At 38.8% G+C, this 12,073-nt stretch overlaps 1 long non-coding RNA gene across 2 annotated transcripts; it reads right to left on the reverse strand.

Annotated features, from left to right (window-relative positions):
* Window positions 1-23: 23 nt before the first annotated feature.
* LOC135443329 (uncharacterized) lies at window positions 24-8,487 on the reverse strand. 2 transcript variants are annotated; one of them, XR_010438969.1, is made up of 4 exons: window positions 8,020-8,487; window positions 7,148-7,317; window positions 1,518-1,564; window positions 24-1,278 (listed from the first exon to the last, which is right to left on the reverse strand). It is a non-coding gene; the product is annotated as an uncharacterized LOC135443329 (long non-coding RNA). The 2 variants fall into 2 exon arrangements; XR_010438968.1 differs by lacking the exons at window positions 24-1,278; window positions 1,518-1,564 and adding exons at window positions 5,168-5,523; window positions 5,986-6,184.
* Between the last annotated feature and the right edge of the window lie 3,586 nt (window positions 8,488-12,073).

Raw genomic sequence — 12,073 nt, forward strand, 5'->3', positions numbered from 1 at the left:
CCCTCGCCGCTGCCGCCGGCGGAGCGCGGGGCCGCTCGGCGCCCCGCCCGCAGGGACAATGGCAGCGCCCCGCTCGCCGCCCTGCGCAGGAGCCTCCTCCTCGGCACCCGAGCCGGCGAGAAAGGGGAAGGGAAAAACAAAGTCCTTCGCCCTCGGAGGGAGAGACTTTGGCTCTGGCCCTTCGCCGTCCGTCCTTGGAGGAGCCCCGCTCCCAGGCGGGACCCGAGCAGGCAGCCCTCTTACGGCTTCCAGTGGCCCATATTCACGAAAGCAGGGAAGCGAGGCGGGGGGATACAGTCTTACAGTCTTATTTCCTTTCTTTGCCTCCGGAAAAAAAAAAAAAAAAAGACACGCATGCTGAAAATCGTGTCAGCTGTATCTCGCTCATGGGAGCGAGGGGATTGAGATGCAGGCTTTCCCTAGATTGGAGGAGTGAATACATGAGTTAAAATTTGTTAAGGGCAGGAGGGCGATTGTTAAACATTGCCCTTTAGTTCAAGAAGCAATCCGTGATGCAGAAATCCTATCTTACGAGAAAAGCTTTACGTTTTCACACTTTTCGATAATGGCGAGTTGTACTTTACACTGCAACAGTCGTTATTTTTGACATTTTGTAGCCTGGATGTGCAGCCCCAAATTGTTCTGTAGCTATCTGCAGATTATATATTGTTCCTGGTGGTATAGCTAACTCTGCTTGCAATTAGGCTCGTCCTATATTTTTTTTTATCATAATCCTTGTTTTTCAGATGGTTACATTTTGCCCTACTGTGCTGCATAAAATTTCCCATACTTGTCTGACTTCATTTTTTTAAGCTGTTTTCTTGCATTGGGCAAAAATAGTTCAATTGTTTTTCCAAACAAATTAAAGGAAAACTCTTTCCCACTCTCCTCCCCCATGTTAAAGAAAGAAGCCTTTGCAATTAACTTGCAATATTTTCTTCTTCTACTGAGAGAACTCAGAAATGGGAGGGATGGCCATCAGAAATCTATTTGAATTTAGTCCCATTACAGATGAGGATGGAGGGATTTCGTTCTTACATGCTCAACTGGAGCTTTGATGTGATGGTAACCAAAGATCCAATCCACCTTAATGCCACTGTTTCCACTGGAGTACTTTTGACATCATCTTCAGAAGACAACACTGCAGCAGCTGGAGAGGACAACGTTTCTGAATGTCTCTCCCCATCAGTTGTATTTGGCAGAGAAATTACTTAGTCTTCAGGAAGCTCTTCCACCCATACACAGCCAGGCAAAAAAGAGATTGAGGATTAATTCTGTCTGTAAAACATACAGAATAGAATATTACCTTGAAATAACATAGCAAGTAAGAGTAGTTGTATTTGAGGGGGAGAAAAATTAAAAAAAAACAAAAACACCCACCCAGCAAAAAAAGAAAAAAGGAGGGGGTTTAAAGAGTCCTGGAGAGACAAAACTTTTCCTCTGACCTCATTTGTCATATCTCTGCAAATCTCTGTAGCAAATAGGCAAACAGTTAGATAGGCAATAATCTCATTTACCTCACAGTTGTGATTCATTCTCTGATGCAAAGTGAAACAGTGGTTCACTGGGGCAGAAGAAAAGAAAGAAAAAAATATGTCTTTAATTTTGACCATAAACAGTCCAATTTAGAATTGCACAGATAATTTCAATTCCAGTATTTCTTATTTAGGAAAGCTTGATTTTTTTTTTTCTGACATCTAACTTTCTTAAACATAACCAAAAATCTTTATTAAACTAATACCTAAAGCCACTAGGAAAAGCAAGGAAGATCTTTAACTTGCTATGGTAGGAGCATAAAAGCTCAGACAACATGGAGATTTTAGCCTCAGCATTAACAAAAAGCCCTGGCTCCTATGTGGCTGAGTTTCCTAGTCAAACTGTGTGGGAGAGGAGATTTAACTACACACATATGCTCAGATCCACTGAAATTTGTTACAAGCTTCTAACTCATAAGCAAATACATTTTGTCATCCAAGGCCAAAACCCAAAGCCCTGGTTACAAGTGTCATTGTATGCAAAGACCAGTAATTATGTTATTCCTAACTGCTATTCTTTAAAGGGAAGGGACCATCTTCCAGATGGGAAATAGATTTCATAAACACACTTCAGTACAGACTTTATTCAGCATTACAGCTTTTCTCTGAAACTTCTCCAGTAGTCACCCTTGCTGCATTGTGCTGACTAGAGCTGGGCTTAGTTTTTCAGCAAAAACTTCATCCATTCTAAACAAGAGTAATACAAGTTTCCTGTCCTTCTCCTGTATTCACTTTCCTCCCCTTCATTCTTCTGCTTGCTATTTTGTCCACAACATCACTTTATGCATTCATTTGATTATTCACTGTGATTTGCAAACCTTTCCTAGTATGAAAATTAGGATTGAGAGAAGTTTTTAATTATTTTGAGTTTTCAGAGGAATTTGGTTGAATTTCCTTTCATATAATTTTTTCCCCCCATAAATTAACAGGAAAAAAATCAAAATCTGAATGCAACCATGTTTTCCCGGTCAGTACAGTCATATATTGTCAATGTTATTTTTCTTGCCTTTTCTACATGCCATATTTCTTTAAAAATTGGTACACAGAGTAAAACTAGCACTTGCAGGTGTGTTTCTAACTGGTTTTCAAATAAGTAAAGTTATTTTTCCATAAGGTGAAAGGTTATGAACAAATTGTTGGTAGTTTATGAACTTGGTAGGCCATTCAGGTACGGCTGCTGTCTCATAAAGCTCTACCTGCAGCTTATATGCATAAGGAAGAATGGTTTATTTGCACCTGCTGACATCAGGGCTGCATATAACGCAGCTGTTGGTGCACAAAGCCTTTTTCATGAGCAGCTGCATTTACTCTGTAAAATCACTTTGCCCACCTTTATGGGGAATTGAATCCCCACTTATTCATTAACCTTCCCAAGAGGATTTAAATATGATCTTTATGAAACCAATAAGATTTTTGTTGACACAGTGTATACCTAACTCAAACCCACAAAAAAAAAAAAATTTTGAAACTGTGTGAAAATACTCCACTATCTTAACCTTCTTCAGGATTCAGGGGACCTGTTAAAGTCTTCTGGTTGCAACCTCATCTCAAAGTAGGGCCAATTTTGAAGTTATGACCCTAGATTTTCCAGGGTCATTACCAGATGATTTTTACTGTCTCTACAGCCTCTTTGTACTACCCATTCCACAGTTTGAACACGTTTGTGAGTTGTTTTGGGTTTTTTTCCATGATGTCTAATTAGTCTGTTCCAGCTTATGCCTGTTGCTTCCCACAATGAAAAGGCTACTGTGGACTTCCTAGAAGGCTCCATCTTCTCTGCATCTGCCCATTAAGAAGTTGAGGAGAACATTAAAATTTACACCAGCCTTTTCTTCTTCAGATGAATGGCCTGACCTTCTCAGTCTCTTCTTGTACATCGTGTGCTGCAGCACCCTCACCATCATGGTGGCTGTCTTCTGGAATTTCTTTTTTATGTCTTCATCTTTCCAACACTGGGTAGCTCAAAACTGCACCCAGTTTTCCAAATGTGCTCTCACTCCATGGATGGGAATCGCCACTTTTCTCAACCTGCTGGCCATTCTTTTCCTATGGTAGCCCAGGATGTTCTTGACCTTCTTTGTTACAAGGTCACAGCTGACTTACTTGTTGCTCACCAGGATTTCCAAATTTCTTTTTGAAAATCCTTTCCCTATTGTTTTAGCCTCCAAATGGCTGTTCTGTACCAGATGCAGGATGCTGCTTCACTGGTCATTGGACTTTGTGAGGTTCCTGCCAGCCCATTTTTGCAGTCTGCTAAGGTCTGAGCACTGGCCACTATCTATCTCCCACTTTGCTGTGATCTGCTCTTCATCTCATCCCTGAAGTCACTGACCATGTTTCACAGTACCCACCCCTGAAGTACATTGGCCACCAGCAGGACCTGCTCCTGCTGATGGCAGCCCTTGAGACCAGTGGTGCAGCCAGTGTTCCACCTTGTCTTCTACTCAGCCTTGGTAATAACTCTCCGATGTGGTTAGAGGAGATCTGTGGTCGTTTGTGTCTAAAGCTTTGTTATAGTCAAGGTAAATGACATCAGCTGCTCTCCACTTATCTACAGATTCACTTACCTCATATACAAACCTTACCTTATACAAACCAGTCACATTGGTCAGGCAGAATTTGCCTTTTGTAAACCCTTGCAAAGAGACAAATGACAGATTCACTTACCTCATATACAAACCTTACCTTATACAAACCAGTCACATTGGTCAGGCAGAATTTGCCTTTTGTAAACCCTTGCAAAGAGACAAATGGATACACTAACTTGCTGCCTGCCCCCAGGCACCTTATTGCCTTTCACACACCTGGAGAAGGTGTCCAGGAGGATTTGCTACTTAATCCTCACAGTCTGACCTCGGGCTGGCTGGCCTGTAGTTCCTTGGATCTCCCTCCTAGAAGATGGACTTGACATTTGCCTTTTTCCACCTTCCCCAGTCACCCCTACCTTTACTCACTACACCACCCCACCACCCCCTGTCATGACACACACACCCCCTATAGTTCCTACAACTACAGTGACCCTCTGACCTCCATTCACATCTCCAAAATATTGCTGATTTTCCTGCTTCCACTGGCCCTTTACCACAATCTGCCTTTTCAAAATAACACTTTGACTTACATGGCTTCCTTTAAAGCATCTGGGGTCTGGCTCAGGTTCTTCAAGGACACTTTGGCTTTATCATGATTTGATACAGTGCTACAACAACCTCATTAAGAGCTTGCAGTGAAGAGCATATCCTATGCATATAGTGCATATGAGGTTAGAATTTTTTTCCCTTTTTCTAGAAAAACTTTAGAAATAAATATATATATATATTTGCATTTCAAATAACAAGGTCCTAACTAAAAAAGTAAATTACTTTAACATCTTGTTGTATGTTTACACCTGATTAATTCAATAATCTGCTTCACCATAATTTTTTTTAAATAAAATCATCTTGAAAAGCCTAATACATTTTAATACAAAAAAATCAATCAGGATAAATTTTACCAAATAAAATGTTTTGAAGAAATTTATAAATGTATATGCTAAGAATAAGAATTTTAATCAATATTTGTTCAAATATTTTTATACTGGAATAAAAGACTCCTTTTGCTCATGCTACTTTAGTAAACAATTCATGCTAAGAAAAAATAATGTTCAGCTGAAGGAAATACACCTGTAGAACTAAAGCACAACTGATGTAATTTTACCAGAAGTGTATTTATTTGTCTCATACTGTAATGTCATACCAAAACCCTTGCCTTTTACTTTGCTGGATTCACCTCCATTTACCTAGACCTGTTGTTTCTTTACTTTCCTTCAGCCATGTATAATTGTGACCACATGAAGTGCTGGATCAGACAAGCAAAACCTGCCTCTAAAACTCTTCTTGATCACTGTGAGGGAAATTCTGAGCAGGTGACACCAAATTCCAACCCTGGTGATTCCAATCCCAATGCCTGGTGATCTCCAGAGGTCCTTCGGAGCCTCAGGAATTCTGCGCCTCTGTGATATTTTTGTAGGAAAAAAAATTGTTTATGCTATTCTGCTTTATTTTGCAGTGCTCTCCAACTTCTTCAGTTGTTCTTTTCTTTAACTACCTTTTTTTCCCCTTTTGCCCTGATTTTCTCTTTTATCTTTGTTTTTCTACTCTTTATTCTTGGTCTCTCCCATATTCTCATCCTGCAGCATGTGTTCAGCAATAGTTAAGCTGTGACATATTCTGTGTATTCATGCAGTCTATTAAAGAAGACATTGCCATCCCTCCTACTGAGGATTAAAAAAGCCCAGCTCACCCCTGTACTCTGCCTTTAACCAAAATGGTAAACAGCCCCCAAGCAGATACATTGAGGGGCAGAACTAAGCTACTTATAGGAAATAAAGGTAGAAGTGTTTCATTATGATTTTGCTGGTTAAAGAGCAGTGCTTCTTCCCCTTGTAATTACATTGTTGAATATGTTAACTTACCTTTTGTTTAGAATTGTGCAACACTGTCTTCTTCCCTTGATATCCTGCACTTGAATACACAAATTTTTGTACCTTCACAAGATTTCCATATTGAAGAGCATTGCTGAGGAAAGGCATAATTCAAAGCCATCCCACCATCACCAAGTGCAGATGTACACATTTACAAGCTCCCTTTGTGCTACTCTCTTTGGGATGTACTCTGAAAATTGATTGTAAGGCAGATTCATTAATTCACAACTAACGATTACTTCTCATTGTTGACCATATACATTAGAAAACCTTCCTCCTCAATCATGAGTGTGCAACCCTCAGTGACTCTACATCTTCTATGTTAAAAGTACTTTCTAAACTTACTGTTAAGATGATTGCACCTCGAGTCTGATCAACCTCTGCTCACCACTGTCCACTTACTATGTAAATCCAGAGTTATGTACACATGTAAATTTACCAGCTCATGTAATTAGAATCCAGAAGATAGAAAAAAAAAATCAGAATGGTAGTGAAGCATGTTTTTAACTGTCAAAAACTAAGCATGTCTGTACAAGCAACACATTTCATGCAGCAGACTTAAAATCTACCTCCCTCTTTTGCAGTTCCTACCTAATACCATTGTGAAAGAAATGAAATTAAGGGGGAAGGATGACAGTGATTTAGTCACAGAACCAGTTAAATGACTTTCCAAACTGGAGGCCACAGATATCTTTTTGATTTACAGATAGCACAGAAGCTTGATCTTAGAAACTTTTAACTGAAGTAAATAAAGTCCAGAAAGCATGAAGTAAATTTAAAGAGCCTGGCTTCACTTCAAGAGAGAGTTGAGTTTCAAGTTATACTTCTGTAAATTCAGACAATCAGCTTCTTGCTCTATTTTATTAATCATTAGGATATTTTAAATTTTATTTTTATTATCAAAACAATTATATTTTCATTAGAGCTTCCCAAACTCATGTTCTTTTGTTTGACTTCCAACCCTAAACCCTAGAATAACAAAATTTTTGCATGGAATTATTTTAATCTAACAAAATTAGAAAAAAAAATATAGTCCCTGAGCTTTCTGGACTATGTGATAGGGCAGAGGCTTTCCATCCCCTGAGATTACCTCCGTTTCACCCTAATGACATGGCCTCTGAAAACGCCTTGACATCAGTTTCATCTGACTCACCAGAGGCATCAGGAATGGGGAGCAGTCATTCTTGAAGGCTGAGCCAGAGAGTGCAAAACGACCAGATCTGTTGAAGATTTCCCTCATCAGTTTTGGACATCTGTCCTACTTCCCTGTGCAGCTCCTCAGATTTGCAGACTCCGGTGGTCTCCTGGAACTGCCTTCCCTACCTGTGGAGTAGATATTGTTGTACATGAACCTCGGTGCGTAGGCAGAGGTGACACATTGTTCACAATACAAAATTCCGTGGTTTCTTTCTCCTTTCATGCACCGGGAGGAAAAGGTAGCAGCGCTGAACTTTAAATAATCACTGGTCATCAAAATTGTTACCTTACCGAAATGAGTCTGTGCTCCAGCCTCTGTGCACACTCAAGGAGACAGCTCTATATCAGTAAAAGATGGCTCACATTTCTGAAGTTGTAATTATACTGTAATACATTCTCACCTCTGTTTTTTCTAGACAGAGGTTTTGGTTTTACTGCACAGGCCTGTTATCCATTGGCTCATCAGGAAATAGTGAAGTTAGCAAAAGCCAGGGCTGAAGAAGAGAGATGCTACAATTGTGTTCATTTTGATATTTTTTCTTGTGCTGTCACACTGCAGCCATTCCACTTTTAAGTCTTCAAATACATTTGTAATAATTATAGCAGTGTTTAAAAATATTAGACAGTAAAGCTGTTTCATTTAAACAATTAAAGAGGAAAGGGAATAAAAGCGAAATGGATGCACTAACTGGAGGCTCCTAATAGCAGTAAGACAAAACATGCTTGACTAGGTGCTTGAAAGATGATGCAAATGTACTGAATGGTTTGGAAAAGCACAATTTGTAATCATGTGTGTACTTACACACAACTTAACCAACTCAGCCTTACCATTGTCTGGTGAGTCCAACCTGACAGCAAAGGTAATGGGCTCTGTCAGTAGCTCTGCTTGCGCTCTTTAAATCAACAAGTGTTTTGCAAGAGCCACTGTAGCTGCAAGGTTTCGAAGAGAAGCGATGTAAAGCTATTCCTCCTCCCCCACTCTCGCAGTCCTTTCTGCTCTGTCCCTCTCTGAAGGCAGGTTACATCCTAAGCTTTCCCCTACTCGTTTTGGTGCTTACACCTAGGAAAGATCCTGCGTTAGACAACTCAAGTATATTTGATGAGATTCTTATAAATACTGTGCTTGCTGAGATGCAGGCTTCTAGAACAAATTGTCCTTTGTGCTCTCCTCTACTAAGTCTCAGCCATATGTTTAGCAAATGGAAAAAAAAAAAGTCCTATGAAGGACAGAGCAAGCTGAGACAAAGGTGTTCATCAGAGAGAACAAAGTATTAAGAGGAATTTAATTTCTTTATGGAAAACTATCACCTTCCCTCTTAGTTTAAATACAGCTGGGTTGGTTAAATATATAACCTGAATCCAGAAAAAAAATGTAACAACAAGATCATGAGGCTGAAAGAGGTCAGGAGGCCATCTGTGTCCACCCCCTCCTTTAAGACAGGATGATCAACACCTGTCTCATTCCTAATGGATCGGTCTAACCTGTTCTTAATGACCTGTAATGAAGACATCTCAGCCTCCCAGGCAACTGTATTGCTCTAAACTTCTCCCCATAAGTTTTTCTAGTGCTTAAACAGGGTTTCTTTTGCTGCAGTTTAGCTCTTTATCTTCTCCTCAAATCTACCACAAATATGGAGATTTTTTTTCCCCTTTCTCTTTGCTGGTCCCGCCCTTAAGCAGAGTTGCAGCAGTGTTTCTCCTCAGTCTGTTGCTGTCCTGAGCAAATCCTATTCCTTCCTGCTCTCCTTCCAGAGCATGTTTTGCCGGTCCCTGCTCACTCTGTGGGCTTTCTGCTGTGGGTACAGAGAAAGGAATTCAGTTTAGACACTGAGCATACTGCTTAATTTGAGGCCTTACTGATGCTGGAAGTATTACTGTGCCATTGCTATAATTTGCCAAGCAAGCTGTACATCACTTTCCACATCCCAAGAATTGTTTTATTTCTCCCCTACCCCTACAACAATACGGCATTGCCCACTGTTATTCAGAGATCAGATCTACCATCCTAACTTTAGGATTCTCCAAATTTTAAAATGCAGTTTAGTACATTATTACATGCATTGCATTGATGTAAAGACATACACCACTTCAGATGAAGACCTTTCCTAGGCATTATTTAGACAAAAATTGAAGAAAGAAATCTAACACAGCTATTTAGTGCACAAATATTGGTAGATATTGGCAAAATCGAGATTCTAAATCAAAGCATAATAAACAAATAACACTGCTGGCGCTTGTGAGCAGATCTGCCTGAATTTTTCAAACACAATGGCACAAGCCTTATTTTCTGTGCTGTCTGTATTTCTATAAATCAGGATTGAGAATATCGGAGAACCATCAGGAAACTACAGAAAAGGCTCAGTAACACCTCATTACATTCTTAAGACAAACAGTCCGATATGTAGGAAAAAAATCCAAACCTTCCAGGATGGAGAAGGATACTACTTATGTTTATAAAACTGAGATGGTCACATTTGCTTAGGTATTCTGTTCACAGCTATGTATTTTTCTAAACAGGTCACACAACTCTAGGTTTAAACACAGGGCACTGCACTTCTGCTGTAGCAGTGATTACCTCTTGAACACAATCCCATTTTGCTAAGGACTGTACAAGTTTATTGCAAAAAGATTTTCCCTGGCCAAACATTGCAAGCTAAATACCAGATAAGGAGTGGGTGGACTGTGGGGGAGAAAGAAAAAAAACGAAAAAACCCCAAACAAACAAACAAAAAAACCCTCACCACCCCAACCCAACCTACAAGTCGCATCCTCACCCTCCACCTAGAGAGTGGAGTTAAAGGGAACCATGAAACCGGCCAAGTACAGGGCTTGGTATGATAGAGAGCTGTCCTACTCCGGCTGCTAAACTGTCGTTGAGTCACTTGGTAGAAACTAGAGCAGGGTAAACAATGCAACAATTCAAAAAATTCAGGAGACACCCTTAGTTAAGTGATTTGGCAAATATATTTAGCTTTGCTGGGGATACTCACTGAGACTACTTACATGCCTAAGCACCTTGCTAATCAGGAGGCTATTTAAGCTATTTGGAGTCAGAAACTGAAAAGTGTTTGTTTGAAGCTAGTGGGCCTGGTTTTAGCTGGTTCTTGGAAGGCTATCAGCATAATAAAATATGCCTTCCAAACATGCATTTAGTTGAATTTATTTGCTGCCGACGTAATTTTAAAGATTGTTTTTCATGCTCATTATTGTAGATCCATGTATATCTCTTTTTTTCTGTTAAAATGATACAATTTAAAAAAATTCAACAATTCGCTCTTCATTAAACACTTATAATTTTGAGACAAAGCCTGTCTGCCAGCAAAAAAAAAGCTTTTTTTGATATTACTTAAATTTCATCCCCTACTACTTTGATAAAGTCTTTCCTTTTCTTTGATTAATAGTCAGAGAGGAGGAACCTGAATTTGACATGTGGAACAAGTTCTATTCAAGGACAACAATGTATAGTTGTGTATAACTTGTGTATAATTTTGAATGTGTTAACTTTTTATACACATGGTTTGGTTTTCCATACTGGATATCTTACATGCAATTTTTAGTTTATAATCGACCCATGAAAACTGAGTGTGTAAAACATTACACATTCCTATTAACTTGGTTACATGCCTTTTCTGTGGAGGAACTACTTGTGATATTATTCAGGAATTCTATTTGATTGATTACTTTAAAGGGTGTTCAGTTCCACAGTGTCTTACTTAGCATCCCCTTCACTGACACATTGTTTGTGAATACTTGCAAATTTTAGAGGAGTAAGAAAATGCATTTGTTAGAGAAATCATGTATTATATTTCTGTTTAAACATCAGAAGGCCTCTGCAACTATGTAGCAATAAATTACAATTTTCTCATTGTGTAAGCTTATTTTCCTTATGTTTTCTCACTATTTTGACAAAAAACTAGAATAAATAAATTATAGTCATGGAGATCAGGGAGAGCATGACAGGGAGTAGTAGGCTTGCCTATGTCTAATAAGTCTTCCTAATTCACATAACTCAAACGAGAAAATCAAGTGAGCTGGCAAACCCCAAGCAATGGAATGAAGAAGTAATGCAAGAGTAATTTCTAATTAATGCTGCTTATTTTGTAGAAGCAGAGTATTTAAACATCTGGAATTTCATCTGAACACCATCATTCAAATATATTGCTTTTAAAACATAAGTTCTAATACAATGCATTATATCTAGAAATGTGCCTACAGACATAAAATGACATCTATAAAATCACCAGCTGTAATTATTCATAGCCATTGTAAGTAAACATGCTGAAGTCAGGGCAAAAAGACAAAGTAATAGAAATAAAGAGAAGAAAAGATAAAAATGTGAATTTCTGAGTAGATAAAATTCTAATAAACGAGCATTTTCAAGAGATAATTTCTCCTCATGAACTATGCCAGTTTGCTGACTGGAGTCAGAAATTCTGGAAATGAAATGCAAATTAAAGTGAAAATGAAAATCAAGTTGTTTCTTACACAAGGAAATGTGCATACATTTTAGATCTCCCATAATCCATTACTAAATCACGACTGAATTGCTACTTCAGAGCAAATAGAAAGGTTTATTGCAAAAAAAAAAAAAAGAAAAGAAAAAGTTCCTGAATAGTCAAGGTATGTAAATATCTTTTTATACCTGCAGCAATCTCAAACTTCATATGTTTCTCTAAGACCTACCTAACTACCTACCTATAATCCAGATAGAAGCACATGAGAAAATCCTGTACAGATTGCAATGAAGATAGAATCTACACTGAAATATGGGTTCATTTTATTGAAAAAAAATAGCTGCCAAAAGGCACAATGTGAAGGTTCAGCCCTACACTGTGTTTTGTAAATGTGAGTATTATTCTAAATACAAGCAGAAAGGAACCTC

Source organism: Zonotrichia leucophrys, chromosome 2 (genome assembly GCF_028769735.1).
Source record: "Zonotrichia leucophrys gambelii isolate GWCS_2022_RI chromosome 2, RI_Zleu_2.0, whole genome shotgun sequence".
NCBI lineage: Eukaryota > Metazoa > Chordata > Aves > Passeriformes > Passerellidae > Zonotrichia > Zonotrichia leucophrys.